The 16409-nt window shown below is 37.1% G+C and overlaps 1 long non-coding RNA gene across 2 annotated transcripts in view; it reads left to right on the forward strand.

Moving 5' to 3' along the window:
• Positions 1–9552, forward strand: part of LOC141577559 (uncharacterized) — a 545046-nt gene extending 535494 nt beyond the window's left edge. For both annotated transcript variants that reach the window (XR_012506813.1, XR_012506814.1), the window contains one exon: positions 4094–9552. This is a non-coding gene — a long non-coding RNA (uncharacterized LOC141577559). The remainder of the gene's footprint in view (positions 1–4093) is intronic.
• The last annotated feature ends 6857 nt before the right edge of the window (positions 9553–16409 follow it).

A 16409-nucleotide genomic window follows, 5' to 3' on the forward strand; every position in this document is an offset into this window, starting at 1 on the left:
CGCCCCTGTCCCACTGCCATGGGCGCGCGAAGCCAGCAGCTGGGAGGTCTTCACACCCGTTCATCGGGGGCCTCGCTTACTCAGCTTTTACTTCCCTCCCCGCTGCCACTGAGGCTCATTATCCTATGAACACGACAAGAATATAATACTTGGCACAGGATTTACATTTGCTGTTACTTCTGCCTGCAAATTTCTTTACTCAGGGTTCACAAACTCTGTTTTCATGTCAATGCTAAATACAGTTTTATCAGAAGAGTCTTCCCCAAGAAGACAATCAAAATATAGTATCATTCTCTCTTCTCATTACCTACCTTGTTTTTCTTCTTCAAACTTACCACATCTGATCATTTCAGTTTCATCTCCCTAAAATGTAAGTTCCATGAAGAGAGTCGGTTATCTCTTTTTTTCTCCCATGGATGCATTCTTAGAACCTGTAAAAGTATTTGACACACATTGCTGCTTCATCAATATTTGATGAATGGATTACTTTGTTGAATAATAAATGCTTAGGTCTCACCAGTTTTTATCAATGGAAGAAGTTAGTGTGATATTTCTTGAAGCTTTTAACTACCTTGCAACAAAAGAGCACAGATGGGGAGAAAAACTTAGTAAATGCACTGTTACAGGCACAGAAGAAGTCACGAGATCTACTGAAGATAACACAGACGGAAAGGAAGAACGAATGTTCTTTTATTCAGATTAGCCTATTTTTCTTTTATGAATGTGAACTTTTCTTGAATTTTTGACAATATAAGCTAGATACTTTTTTCCATTTTCTATTTTCTTGGAAGTTGGTTTCTTTGTTTATTTGACTGTTTTCTCTAGTTTCCCTGTCTTCATTGTCCTCACATGTCTACTGAGAATTCATTGTCCATTCATAGAAAGCATAGGGATCAGTAATAATGAGTGGTAATAAATGATCAATATTCAAAACTAATGAGTTTCCTTATAGAGATCACTGTTCTGTAGCAGGAAATGCAGGTGTGAATGGAAAAGCCCTCACTGTGATAAAAGGGTAAGGTTTTCCTCAGTCTGTGAGCTGTATACACCATGTGGGAAAGACTAAAGTGACCCCAAATACTGTCTTGGGTATCTTGGTAGCCCTACCATACTTTCTAGGGAAGTACATACACTGATTCTACATTTTGCTTGGAGAGCTGGTCTTTCTAACTATATTGAACCTACGAACAAACCACAGATACTGCTGTTTTGGTATGGATGGGAGAGGACTGGCCAGTGACTTATCCTTTAGGACACGATACAGCAGATTCCAGCCAATGGCTTGTAGGAGTTGCCCAGGGCAACTGTGACTCATTTCTTCCGTAGTTCTGCTGTGTCTGCTTGCTAATTCCTCTGGCTGTATTTAGTTGTGTTGTTGATTTGAACAAAAGAGCTCCTTAATTTCCATAATCCTTCAATGTAACTGGTTGACTTTTCTAGTTATTTGAGAAGCTATATATTTATTTAAATTTCATCTTTGTAGTGTATCTTCTCATGACAATTCACGCATTGCATTGCACTCAATCCTTTCAATCACTTATGTCAAATACGTGTTGGGTTTTGAATGGTTTCTTTGCATGTACATGAATACAAGTAAAGGGTTCATGGGCCAGGTTGGCCCAGCGGAGAAGACAGAAGAGATAACAGATAACATAGTGGACTGAGTGCCATCGAAGCGGTAAACTTGAGATAACATATGTCACAAACACAAGGAGTTTGGGACTGTTTATAGAAGAGCTGATACTTACGCTGGGTACTGACGAATAGGACTTAAACAGGCAAAGCAGGCTAGGGGAACAAAGCCCAGAAATGGAAGCTTCGGAAAGAATATTCTAGGTGGAGAAGCTATAACTGGATATGATATAACATAATACAATATAATAAGAAGTAACCTATAAACAATTTTCACCTTCAACACTTCATTGCTACAACTAGAATAAAATATTTATTGGCAGAAGGAAACGGAGGTTTATAAACTGGTCTCCAGACATGTCTTTCTTTCTTTCTCAATATTGTTTTTCATAATACAATATCTTTTTTAAAGAAGCCAAGTTGTTAAGTCAGAGCGATGCTGTGATGTATCTAAAACATCGCAATGTCAGTGTCCAGATAAGCACAGAGCCCCTGTGCTTTTGAAAGTCATTCAGCCTTATGATGAAAACTCACAATTAATTTTTTGTACTTATGTTTTTCATTTTATGACACTCAAGATATTTCCTTTTCCTTTGTTGAAACACTATACACACTGCAAACCATAAACATACTGGTTTTCCAGTGTGCAATTAAAACTGCTCAAACTCTAGGAACCAGGAGCAATATTTGACCTTGTGTGGGCTATAGTTATAATATTAACCAACCAAATTACAATAAAACAAATAAGAGGTTAATGAAATTGCTTTGCTTCTTTTAAATTCACAACAAAACATAGTGCTAATTAAAATGTTTATTTCTACTTTTTTCTGTCTTTCCCATTCTGTTTCCATTTTGCCCTACATTTACATAGTCCTTTTAAAGATTGATCCAAAAATTTTCAATTCCTTTGGATTATTTACTTCCTTGTGTGTGTGTGTGTGTGTGTGTTTATTCTGATAGAAAACTATCATGTTCTCTAGTTTTTCACCAATGTATATTTAACACTAATAACATTACTAGGACCTTGCATGCCAAGATTAGGTCTGAATAATCTTTCTTAAGTATCATTTTTAAATAGTTTTGACATAGGTTGCACACATTTAAAGCATATAATTTTATAGGTTTTGATACATGCATGTGTCCAAGATGCTGTTGCCAAAATCTTTATAAACGTATTTATCATTATTAAAAATGTGTACATGTTCCTTTGTAATCTCTCTCTCTCCCTCCCCTTTATGACCAATTAACTTCCTTCCCCATCCCCAGAGAAACCATAGATGAGTTGTCTACAATCTTTCCATAGATTCATTTGCATTTTCTAACTCTACTACTTTATATAAATGAAATCATAAATTGTACACTTAATCCACTTAACCATAATTATTTTAAAATTCACCCATGTAGGGATAATTACCAATAGTTTCTTCATTCTTGTTGTTAAATAGTATTCAACTTTATAGATATAACATATTTGTTTACAAGTTTATTCATTGATTAATATTTGGGTTGCATTCAACATCCAGCCATTACAATGAAAGTTCTTATGAGCACTTACGTACAGGTCTTAATATATGCATGTGTGTGCTCCCATTTATCTTGAGTAAGTCTTAGGAGTGGGAAGTCTAGATCATGCAGAAGGTGTCCAGTTAACTTTAAAAGAAATGGCCACATCTTTTCCAAAGTGACTGTATAATTTTACATTCCTGCCATCAGTGTATGAGAAGTACAGTTCCACCTTATCCTTGCCAAAATTTTAATAGTCAATCTCTTTAATTCTTGCCATTCTAATATATGTGAAATGGAATCTCATTGTGGTTACACTTTTCATTTTCTAATGATTATTCATGTTTAGTATCTTTTCATATGTTTAATGACTCATCATCTTTGGTAAAGGATTTTTTCATAAATTTTGCCCATTTGTTTTAAACTGGGTAATTTTGAGAGTTCTAGGTACAAGTCCTTTATCAGAAATATGGTTTATATATATTTTCTTCCAGTCTGTAACTGGTTTGTTGATTCTTTTTACATTGACTTTCAAAGGAAAGAAGCTTTTAATTTTAATGAAGTCCAATATATTGGTTTGTTCTTTTATGGGCTTTGTTTTTGGTATCAAATCTTAAAATGCGCTTGTATAAACACAAGGTCATATGCATTTTTCCTATGCATTTTAATTGAATTTTATCACTGTAAGTGTTACATTTGAGTTAATTGTTGTACATTGTATGAATCTAAGGGGTTTATTTTGTTTGTTTTGCATAAGGTTATCAATTGTTCCACCTACTGAAGTGCTATTTTCCTCTTTTTGTTAAAAATGAGTTGCCCATGTTCTTTTTCATTACGCTGATCTATTGTTTTTGGTCCGCATGTCAATTATACACAGCCTTGATTACTGCACCATTATAATAATTATTGAAATCAGGTAGTTTTGTTCATCTTTGACAAAATGTTTTGGCTATTCTAGGTTCTTTACATCTCTAAGTATATGACTGGGAAAGAGAAGCAAGATGGTGGAGTAGAAGGACGCTTGTAGCTCACCGTCTCCCACATAGGCACCAAAACTCACATCTATGGACCCACTCAGCCACCCAGAGCACCTGCTGAACTCTGACAGAACATCGCCGCCTTCAAAAGACAAAGGTGCCAAAAATCTGGTAGGAGAAAAGGAAAAAAGAAAGAAGAAAAAGCAAAACAGTGCGGGACCAATCCCACAGGGAGGGAGTGGCAAAGGAGGACTGGTGCTCATTTGCTGGGTCCCCCCCTCCAACGGAGAGGCCAGTGGGACAGAAGGGGAGCCTCCTAGGTTTAGATCTGCCCTGAGCACCCCTTGACCGACAGAACTGAGTTAAATGGGCACAAAGAGTCCCCGTGACACCCAGCCTGAGACGCAAGCCAGCAGCTGGGGCTGGGACAGGCCTCCTGAGTCGGGCGGAGGACTGGGGCGGCTGCACTGAGGCAGCCACAGGGGACTGCAGGGGGTTGCGCGCCATGGCTGGGAAGGTGGACAGAGCAGAACAACCTCAGTCCCCTATAAATTGTGAAAAAAGCAAAGCAACACAGCTGGTGTGCCCTGGGGGGAGGGGCGCCGTAGCCTTTGTCTCCTCAGACCTGCACTGCCATTACTGATGCTTCTCGTGAGAAGAGAGGCGGGGCGCAGCCACAGCCACCATCTCCTCCTGTGCGCAGCGCCCGGGTTGGGGAGGGGCCGAGACCTGACTCCACACCCTGGGGCTCCACAACCTCATAGGCAGGACTGAGACTTGTCTACAGCCCGAAGCAGATAGGATCTTTCTGCCCTGGCACCTCAGAGTACTCGTGCCACCAAGACAAATAAGGAGCTGAGATTTGGCATGGAGCAGGGGCAGCCATTCTGCGGTCTTCCCCAAGCCCACTTTCAGAGCGCCGACCCGAGGTGGAGTGGGCAGCTGCACAGAGCAGCGGAGCGACCGGTGCTGGGAGAGGGCGGGCTGCTACCACTGTTCCTGGCAGGAATGCAGCACCTGACCATAGAGCCGGGAGGGGGCACGATCCACCCACCTCCCTCGCCCTACAGCAGCAGCTGAGTGCAGCATCTGGAAGGGGAGTGATCCGCCTGCCCACTGAGTAAAAGCTCAGCACCTGACCCAGTGTTGGGAGGGGGCGCATTCCGCTAGCCGACAGCCACTGGGAGCAGCACAGACGAGGGCACCAACAGAGGGCCTCTGGAAACAACAAGCTGAGTTCACAAAACAGGGTGAAGACACAAAGACCTCTCGATAAAATCATTAAGAGCACACCATCTCCAGGAGAACTAGATAACTGATACTCCTTAAGCCACTGTGCCAAAGAGATATGAGCAATATGAAGAAGCAGAGGAACCACTCCCAATTAAAAGATCAAGAGAAATCCCCTGAAAGCACAATCAAGGAAATAATACACACTGATGGCCTACTAGATCAAGATTTCAAAGAAGGAGTGAAAGTACTGAAGGAACTAAAAGAAATAGTGTTTAGAGATATAAAATATGTCAAAAATGAAATAGAAGGTATAAAGAAGAACCAAGTAGAATTAGTAAACTCATTTGCTGAGATGAGAGCTGACCTAAAGACTGTACAAAGCAGGCTAGATAATGCAGAGGAACGAATAAGTGACCTAGAAGACAGGGCAACAGAAAGCACCCAATCAGAAGAGCTGAGAGAAAAACAAATAAAAAACAACAAAAACAATATTAGGGACCTATGGGATAATATAAAGCATGCCAATCTACGCATATTATGGGTTCCAGAAGGGGAAGAAAAAACAAAGGGGATTGAAAATGTATTTGAAGAAATCATGACTGAAAAATTCCCAAACCTAAAGGAATCAGATATCCAAGTAAGGAGGCTCAGAGGGTCCCAAACAGGAAAAATCCAGACAGACCCACACTAAGACATATCATAGTCAAGATGGCCAGAGTCAAGGATAAAGAAATGATTCTAAAGGCAGCAAGAGAAAAGCAAAGAGTGAGTTACAAGAGAACCCCCATAAGGCTCTCAGCTGATTTCTCTACACGAACACTACAGGCCAGAAGGGAGTGGGCAAGATATATGCAAAGTCCTGAATGAAAAAAGGATGCAGCCAACGATACGCTATCCAGCAAGGTTATCCTTTAGAATAGAGGGAGAGATAAAGAACTTGATAGACAAGCAAAATCTAAAAGAGTTTAGCAACACTAATCCATGCTAAAAGAAATATTCACAGGTCTACTCTAAATAGAAAAGAAGCAGGATGCTACAAAAATGAGAAACTCATAACTGGAGAGGAGATAACTGCCATGAATTACAAAAAGAATAAACACAAATTTGTAAAAGAAGACATCTAAATAATTAAGAGTGGGAGAGGGAAGCAAGGAAAGCCACTGTGGAAAACAGCATGGATAGTCCTCAAAAGACTAGGAATAGACATACCATGTGACCCAGGAATCCTGCTTCTGGGCATCTATCCAGAAGGAACCCTACTTCAAAATGACACCTGCACCCCAATATTCATAGCAGCACTATTTACAATAGACAAGACATGGAAGCAGACTAGATGTCCATCAACAGATGACTGACCAAAGAAGCTGTGGTATATTTATACAATGGAACACTATTCAGCCACAAAAACCAACAACATAACGCCATTTGCAGCAACATGGATGTCCCTGGAGAATGTCATTCTAAGTGAAGTAAGCCAGAAAGAGAAAGAAAAATACCATATGAGATCACTTATCTAAATCTAAACAAACAAACATAAATACAAAACAGAAACAAACTCATAGACATAGAATACAAACTTGTGGTTGCCAAGGGGGCAGGGGGTGGGAAGGGACAGACTGGGATTTTAAAATGCAGAATAGATAAACAAGACTATATTGTATAGCACAGGGAAATATAAACAAGATCTTGTGGTAGCTCATAGCGAAAAAAAATGTGACAATGAACATATACATGTTCACGTATGAGTGAAAAATTGTTCTCTACAGTAGAATTTGACACATTGTAAAATAACAAAAATGTAAAAAAATATGATTAATTTTTAAATTAATAATGAGTGAAGATGAACTATGCATAATATTCATCTAATTACCTAGGAACATTCTAAGTAAAAAATAAAATGTAAACATAGGGGATCATCTAACTTATGCCTTTTCTTTGACTTGATTAAAATATTTCAAATTAGTTACAGCTGGTAAGTTGATACAGTAAACATTAAATTGGCTCCTTGTATCTAAAATGTACATGTACTTTAATTAATCTAATCTAAAATGAAGATTTTCCCTTCTAGAGAGTTGTAACATCTCAGACCTTGGAAGAATGATCTAGTTCAACTGTCTCCTGGGGCTCACAGAAGGCAAGAGTTTGTAGAAGATTAAAACACTACCATTTATAATAGGCGAAGTTAAGATTCATAGCAGGTGGGCCCTGGCCAGTATGTTCTACATTATACTCATCTCTGTCTTCAAACTTCACTTAGTAATACTGGCTGGACTCCTGGGAGCGGTCCTCTCAGAGCTACTGAGACTCTGTTTGCTGGGCTATCATCGTCAGTAAACAAACTCACAGGTAGGTAGGTAGACAGATCAATCTTCATTTCTAAGGAAATAAACAAGCTATCACTACTGGTATAGTTTACTTTATGCAGTGTAAATATATCCATATCTTTGCTGTTACTATATAATGGAAAGCCAGTGTGCTTTATCTTCTTTGATAATGTGCATATTTCTTTATCATCCACATCATCTTAATGAACTTAATTTTACCTTAAAATTCTGATAGATTTTTCTCAATGTCCCTTGCTAGACTCTGTCCAAGTCTGTGAATGTTCCCAAATGATTTTAGTAAGGATATCTTAATTTCCCTATCTAAAAATGACAGCTTTAGATATGAAGGTACATATGAGGACCCCCCCAGCTGTTAAACTGTAGTATCTGTTGGATATTTGAAAGCAATGGATGTGTAGGGTCAGTCAGCATGTTAACAAATAGATATACTGAAGACACAGAAACTCTGGCTCAGAAATAATTCAGGAATGGCTGTGCAAATGGAAGAGTGGCTGTTATCAAGATGAGTGAGACTAGCACTTACCCCTGAAGTACCTGTAATTCCTGTTTCAAGTTCTACATGCCAGAGAATAATAGAGATATTGCTATTGAGACTTTTCTGAATTAGAAACAAAATTCCCAACCTAGGATGCAAGCAATCAACCACAGAAAGGACTGATTAAAGTACACTTGCTCTGAGATTAAGACCTCATTCTCATTCACCAGTGGTTTGTTAACGAACTGTAGACTCCATTTTTCATTCATTTGTATTTATTAATCTTCATAGAAGGCCGTTGCTTCTTTAAAGAATATTTCAAGTGTCCTATGAAAATGATACTTTAAAAAGTAAGCATCCACTTTATACTATCTGACTATGCTACTAACATTGGCAGGAGAAGGTTAATGACATTCACTTCAACCTCCAAGCATCCTTAATCATTAACTCAGTAGTGATAGACATTGTCTCTGGTCCAAAACTACTCTCCTGTTATCTATGAGCGTTCCTCCTAAAGCCCTTCAAATGACCTTCAGGAGTCCTGTTACAGCACTTCCCAATTTATTCTCTAATTTATGATATCTAGGGGGCATTTGTCACATTCCTGAGAAATTTGGTAGCAAGAAGTATATTGTTCTGAGTAGGAAGCTCAGTAAGACTAAAATGGTAACAGAATAGCAATGCTTCCGTCTCTAGATGGTCATGTTTCTATTAACATGAGGAAGAGTTCACTGTTTGCAAAACATTGTGATAAAATTCTATGTTTTCATTGATGTCACATAAGAAGTTAATAAAAATAATATATATGATAGATTTAATTGCTGAACAATGGCTTTCCAACTTGTAAGTGGATAATAGCTCAAAATGTAAAAAAAAAAAAAATTTATATTTCTGAGCAACTTTTTTTTTAACTGTCTTTATAATTAATTAGGCTATTTTAAAAAGTTCTCAATTCCTCAGACGAATAAGCCAGGGCAATAACATAGCTTTCTTCAAAATTTTAGAATTCTTTACATATTGAAGCACAAAATGGATTGCCCATATTGCAGCAATTCTTAAAATATGTTTTTCACGCTTATGCTGTTACAACTTTGTGACTAGCATCAAGGAGACTTTTAAAGACACAGGTAAACCTAAATCATCCAGAGACCTCAGACTTATGAGTCGCCCGCAAAACATATTCACACTTAGAATAAAGCCTTGCTATCTGAAGCAAATAAAGGTGTAATTGTGTTGTCTTCTGATTTTTTTCCCAAAATTATATTGTAAAGAGAATAATTCTGAAAATTTTCACTTCCCACAAGTATGCTGTTGATTGGACTCTGTAACTATCTTTATATGAGTAAATATTTGAAGCATGTAATTAAATCTTTCATAAGAAAATGTATAGTCATTTTATTCTTAAAATTCCAGTATTTAAGAGTAAAATATTGTAGTGTTACTTTAACTCGACATGGCCTTATTAGCTTTTTAAGTTTCTGGGAAGAAAAACAATTCCATTGAAACTTCAGGGAGGAAAGTAGGTGGGCAGAGATAATGACAGCTGGAATGTCTCCAGAACACTGGGGCTAACATCCTGATTATTAAAGCAGCATCTTTCACAGCCACAAATTATTTCAGATGAACCTAATCTATCAGTTCCTACTTCCCTGAAAGGCCTCTTCTAATTCCTGCTGGAGCAATGGCCACCTGGAGAGAAAGGTGATACATTTTCTTTTCGGTACACTTCAGATTCGAAAATCTCCATGAAGCTGTTTCTCTGAATGCTTAGGCATTCTAAAATCGTTGCCAATATGAGAATATTCGATCCTGGTTTCTGAGGACTGCCCAGGACCGTTACCCACACCCAGAAGGTAACGGTCCTAGGCTGCGCATTCATTTAGCTTTCGTTTATTGAATTGTGCCTTTACTATGTCAAAGCTGCTATTAGTGTAGGCATTAAAACGTGGGAACCCGGAAGACAGAATGAAGGAACTACTGAAACAAGAGGCATAAAAGCATCTGTAGACCCCTCCCCAGCATGTTATAAAGCGATCACTAAGAATTTAGGGGGATGAAGCCTATGAATTGAACTGTGACATGGGAATCTTAGTTTTCAGGACGTTATGCTAGTATACGGTTCTTTCAGAGAGACAGAATACAGACATTAAGGATCACTGAAGTTGTTGGAATATTACTAAGTTTCATAGAGAAGTTTAGGTAAAAATATGAGAATATGTCATCAGGTTATTTGCCTAATTTGTAAACATTTAGAGTTGAGTGATCAGAATGATTACATGTAACAATTAGGAGGACTTGGTAAAAGGGGTCAACGACTTCACGTTGACAACATGAATGAATGAGTGAATCATGTCTAGATATACCTGATCTACCTGTAAAGGAATAATATCCCCCCAAATATCTACTCCTCTCAGATTCCTGCCTGGAAGATGACAGATTTAACAGAGTTTCCAAAAATCACTTCATCCTCAAAAGCAAGAAAGAAAGGGTGCGCTTTCCAATTTACACTTGTCTTACTAAATTGTTTTTTTCTTGTTAGTTCTGAATACATCAGATGGATTCTGTCCTCAGACAAGTCAGTCAGCCACAAGGGACACCCCTTCACTTTTACCTATGTGTGAAGGAAAAATGTAAAGGAGCTGATATAAAATTATAACAAATATGTACATCCAAGCAACCATACAGTTGCAAATGATTATAGGACTTCACCAGGAAAGACTGATTGGCAGTAGTATAGACTGTTCAAATTTCAAAGCATGTATCTTTATTTCATGAAACCAGAAAGCTGCTGGTGCCATGTAGCTTACCAAGAACATTTGACATCAAACAGACCTGGGATTAAATACAAGAGTTCTATCACTTGTGTAAAAAAAAACAAAAACAAAAACAAAAAAAAAACTTCCTATGCCAGAAAAGTTTTTATTAACTTTCTCTGGTATTTCATTTCATTTCATTTCATTATTTTATTTTATTTATTCTATTTTAACCTAAATAATACAGGATGAGTTTTGTAATGAGAAACAGGGAAAATATCAAAACTTGGGGTTGTTAGGAAAATTGTACAATATAATGAAATAATACAGCAGAATTAAATAGAATAGATAAATATTCAGACATGAATTCCTACATCATTATGAACTTTGCCTCACCAGTACCAGCTTTAGTAATATCAAGAATTCAAAAATATGTATTTCTAGAAATTAATGTACTAATATACAATTAAAAACTGGAGGCTGGAGTCCCTCCCGCCCAATAGCTTATCTGGGAAGTCAATCTAAGGAATACAATGAGGAAAAAGAATGTAGGATCTACTTTTTATTAAAGATTGCCAGGTTATAGATTAACCTTTTATAATTAACTGACTATACCTCTTTGTGTCCTTGAGTTCCATTTTCAACAAAGATTAGAAAAGGAACCATCAAAAGCGACATAATAATCAAAAAAATTAAAGGGTTGTAGTGTTCCTTTTTTCTACTTTTCTCAAGCAGAATTTCACAAGAGATCATGTAGGTGATAACCGGGTTGTCTTTGAATTAACTGCCATAGTGGTTCAGTATACTATTATTTCCAAGTGATGAATTTAGTATCCAGGACTGGAATAAGACCAAAGAGTAATCATCATAAAAGCACGAGGTTTCCTTTTCTTATAACATTTACCATACTTTAAGTACTTGTGCAGTGGTCTTTTTTTTCTGGGTAGTTTTAAAATATTTTTGAGGTTAGGAACCAGAGTTTTCTATTCACACTACTTATTTTTGTGCCTAGTACAATGACATGTAGAAAACACAAGAACAATACATTAAATTGAATTGAAAGGTTAAAAATGAACGTAAGAGGACATAGAGGAGGCTGACTGTCTCCCTCACAGCAAAGTAGCTGAATTCGGATCCATTTGGCTTATGGTTGTAGAATTGGGGGGCTTGTCTGAAGTACAAGCTAATAAATTACCCTAAAATATGCTACACGGTCACCGTACTACACAAGTAATACAGTGTAGCCTCATGGCCTTGTCTAATAAAGAAGCTTCTAGAGTTCTTACTGCTTGAAATGGGTGAAAATGAGAAAATTATTTCTCCATCTGACATGGCTTTGGAACAAAAACTAAAATGACAAAATATTGTAATAACAGCTATGCTTCAGCATTTCCAACTTGGATAGAAACACAGAGTGAAGATACTTTGCAGTCTTTGCCTTAGATGTATTTGAGATACAACAGATTTTAGTGTTTGGTTAAAAAACCCAAGTTTTTATGATTATCAACATGGAATATCGTAATATTTTACGGGCACTCAACAGTATAAAGGAAAAAGGTGAGAAAACCGCATGGCAACCTAATGATGACTAAGTACCTCATTCTATGAGTAGAATTCTTTTTTATTTCCTCCAGTTTTATTGAGATATAATGGACATTCAAAACTGTGTAAGTTTGTGGTATAGAGCATAGTGGCGTCACATATGTATTGTGAAAGGATTACCACAATAAGTGTAGTTGACATCCATCACCTCATATAGTTACAAAAAAGGGCCTTTTTTCCTCTGAAGAGAACTTTTAGGATCTACTTTCTTACCCACTTTTGAATGTAGCACAGAGCAGTGTTAACCATCATCATGTCATACATTACATCCCCTAGTACTTAGTTCCCTTATAAAAGGAAGTTTGTGCCTTTGACCACCTTCACCCAATTCCCTGACTCCTCATCCATTGATCAACTCAGGAAATGAAATCTGAACTTTTTTTCTATGAGTTAGATTTCTTTAGATTCCACATCTAAGTGAGATCATACCGTATTTGCCTTCCTTACATAATGCCCTGAAGGTCCACCCATGTTGTCACAAGTAACATGATTTCCCTGTTTTTTTATGGCTTAATGGTAATCAATTTTGTGTATATATAGATAGACACACACACACACACACACACACACACACAATTTTCTATATATACAATTTTCTTCTCCTTCCATCTGTCCGTAGACACTTAGGGTGCTTCCATGTCTTGGCTATTGTGATCAATGCTGCAATGAGCATGGAAATGCAGATGTCTCTATGACATACTGATTTCAATTTCTTTGGCCATATATCCAGAAGTGGAATTGCTGGATCATATGGTAGTTCCATTTTTAATTTCTTGAGGAACCTCCATACTGTTTTCCATAATGGTTGTACCAACTAACTTTCTCACCAACAGTGCCCAAGAATTCCCTTTAGTCTACATCCTCACCAGCATTTGTAATCTCTTGTGTCTTACTGACAGCCATTCTAACAGGCATGAACTAATGTCTCATTATGTTTTTCATTTGTATGTTACTAATGATCAGTGATGTTGAGTACCTTTTTCATGTTCCTGTTGGCCATTTTTATGTCTTCTTTGGAAAAATATCTATTTAGGTCCTTTGCTCATTTTTTGATTATTATTTTTTTGCCATTCATTTTTATGAGTCTTATAATATAGTCTGGATATCAATCCACTACCAGGTATGATTTGTACATATTTTCTCTGATTTCATAAGCTCCTTTTCCATTGTGTTGTTTCTTTTCTTTTGCTGGGCAGAATCATTTTAGTTTGATATATCCCCATTTGTTGATTTTAGATTTTGCTGCTTGGGTTTTAGGAGTTATATTAAAAAATTGTTGCCAAGAAATCTGTCAAGGAACTTTTCCTCTATATTTTCTTCTAGGAGTCTTATGGTTTCGGTCTTACATTTAAATCTTTAATCCATTTTGAGTTAATTTTTATGAGTGAGGAAAGATAGCAGTCTAGTTTCATTTTTTACAAGTGAATATCCAGGTTTACCAGCACAATTTATAGAGGACATTGTCATTTCTCATTGGTATTCTTGGCTCCCTTGTCAAATGTTAGTTGACTGTAAGTGCATGGGTTTATTTCTGGGCTCTTGATTCTGCTTCATTGAGGTAGGTGTCTTTATTTTTATGCAACACTATATTGTTTAGATTGTTACAACATTGTAATATAATTTGAAATCAGGAAGTCTAATACTGCTTGATTCTTCTTTTTCAGGGTTACTTTGGCTATTTGAAGTGTTTTATGATTTCATGTGACTTTTAGGATTGTTTTATTTCTACTTGTGTAAAAAAAATGCCACTGGAATTTTGATACAGATTATAGCAAATTTATGGTTGGCTTTAGGTGATACAGGCCCTTTAACAATATTAACTCTCCCAATCTATGACTACACGATATCTTTCCATTTTTGTGTTCTTCAGTGTCTTTTATCAACGTCATAGTTTTCAGTGTAGAGGTCTTTCATTTCCTTGGTTGAATTTACTTCTAACTATTCTCTTGATGCTGTTGTAAATGAGGTACTTTTCTTTACTTCTTGTAGAGATAATTTGTGTTTGTGTATAGAAATGCTATTGATTTTTGTATGTTGCTTTTATGTGCTGCAACTGTACTAAATTTGTTTAATAGTTCCAGCAGTTTCTTTTTTTAATTTGTGGTGGAGCCTTTAGAAGTGTCCATATATAAAATCATGTCATCTGCAGATAGAGACATTTTTACTTCCTTGTCTCAAATTCTAAAGTCTTCTATTTCCTTTTTCTTGCCTGATTTTTCTATGACTTCCATACTGAATTGAATCAGAGTGGTAAGAGTAGACACTTTTAACACCAGAAATTGACACAACATTGTAATCTGACTATAACTGACTAAAAAAAAAAAAAAAAAAAGAGTAGACACATTTATCTTGTTCTTGATCTTAAAGACTTTCAAACTTTTCCCACTGAGTAGGATGTTAGCTGTGGGCTTGAATTTTATGGCCATTTTTATGTTGAGGTACCTTTCTTCTGTATCTAATTGGTTGAGAGTTTTTATTATGAATGGGTATTGAATTTTATGAAATATTTTGTATACATTGAGATGAACATATGAATGTTATATTTCTTTCTGTCAGTATGTTGTATCACATTCATTGACTTGCTTCTGTTGAATCATCCTTGCATCCCAAGATTGAATCCCACTTGAATGATTCCTTTCCTGTGTATGATTCCTTTCATGTGCTGCTGAATTCAGTATGCTAATATTCTGTAGAAAAGTTTGCATCTATCTTTATTAAGAATATTGGCCTTAGTTTTCTTTTCTTGTGATGTCTTATTTGGCATTTGTATCAGGGTATTTCACATTATTATTATAGTTTACATATTTTTACATTATGTATACAATAATACATTATTGCAGTTATAATTATTGCAATATGCTTGTTTTTTTCAACTCTTAACCCAGAGTTATGTGTATTATGCATCACCATTACTGTATTAGAAACCTTAATTTATTTCATTACCAGTGAGTTTTATTCTATCTACATAGGTTTTTATAATGTTAACTGACCTCCTCTTAGCTCCACTTGAATAACTCCCTTTAGCATTTTCTGCAAGACAGATCTAGTGTTGATAGCCTCACTCAGCTTTTGTTTGTTCGGGAAAGTCTTATCTTTCCTTCATTTCTGAAGAACAGCTTGGCTGGGTATAGTATTTCTGGTTGACATTTTTGTTTCTTTCAGTAATTTGAATATACCATTCATTTCTTTCCTGGACTAGTTCATTGCCCAAGCAAGGCTGCAGGCTAGCCTGCACAGTTGCCTGGATCCTCTGGTCAGCTTTCCTAAATGGTCAAGACTGGGTACTGTCCTCACCAGAAGAGGAAGCTATGAATTAGCTTCCCTGTCCTAGCAGGGCTACAGAATGTGCCCCAGGGTGGCCAGCATGGCTCATGGCTTAGGGTCCTGATTCACACAAGACTGTGCACTGAATCCTCTGGCCAGAAAGGGACCCCTGGTTTTGATGTGTCTTCTGGTCAAATGCCACTGTAAGTGGGGCTATAGGCTGGTCTGTGCACCTGCCAACATGCTCTGGTTAGGTTCATTGATTGGGTGGCTGAAGGCCGCACTCAGGAGTGGGCAGGGATACAGATGAGCTTCCCTACATGGCCAGAGTGGTTAGCACTCTGGGGACTTGCAGACACCTAAAAGTTCTCTTCACAGAAAAAAAAAAAAGCCCTTTTTTGTAACTATATGGGGTGATGGATCTACATCGGGCAGATTCCTTGATGCAGGAGGTGTTTCCCTTCACCCCCGTGTTTTTAGATTTTCACAATGGTGTCTTGCAGATGAATAGTTGTTAGTAGGCCTTCTTGTGAGGGGGAGCGCAGTTGGGAATGGCTTGCTACCATTTTAGTGATGTCACGCCACAGTGTTAAAGTTTATTTTAATAAGTGAATTTTTTTAAAAG

The sequence above is a fragment of the Camelus bactrianus genome, chromosome 4 (assembly GCF_048773025.1).
Source record: "Camelus bactrianus isolate YW-2024 breed Bactrian camel chromosome 4, ASM4877302v1, whole genome shotgun sequence".
Taxonomy (NCBI): domain Eukaryota; kingdom Metazoa; phylum Chordata; class Mammalia; order Artiodactyla; family Camelidae; genus Camelus; species Camelus bactrianus.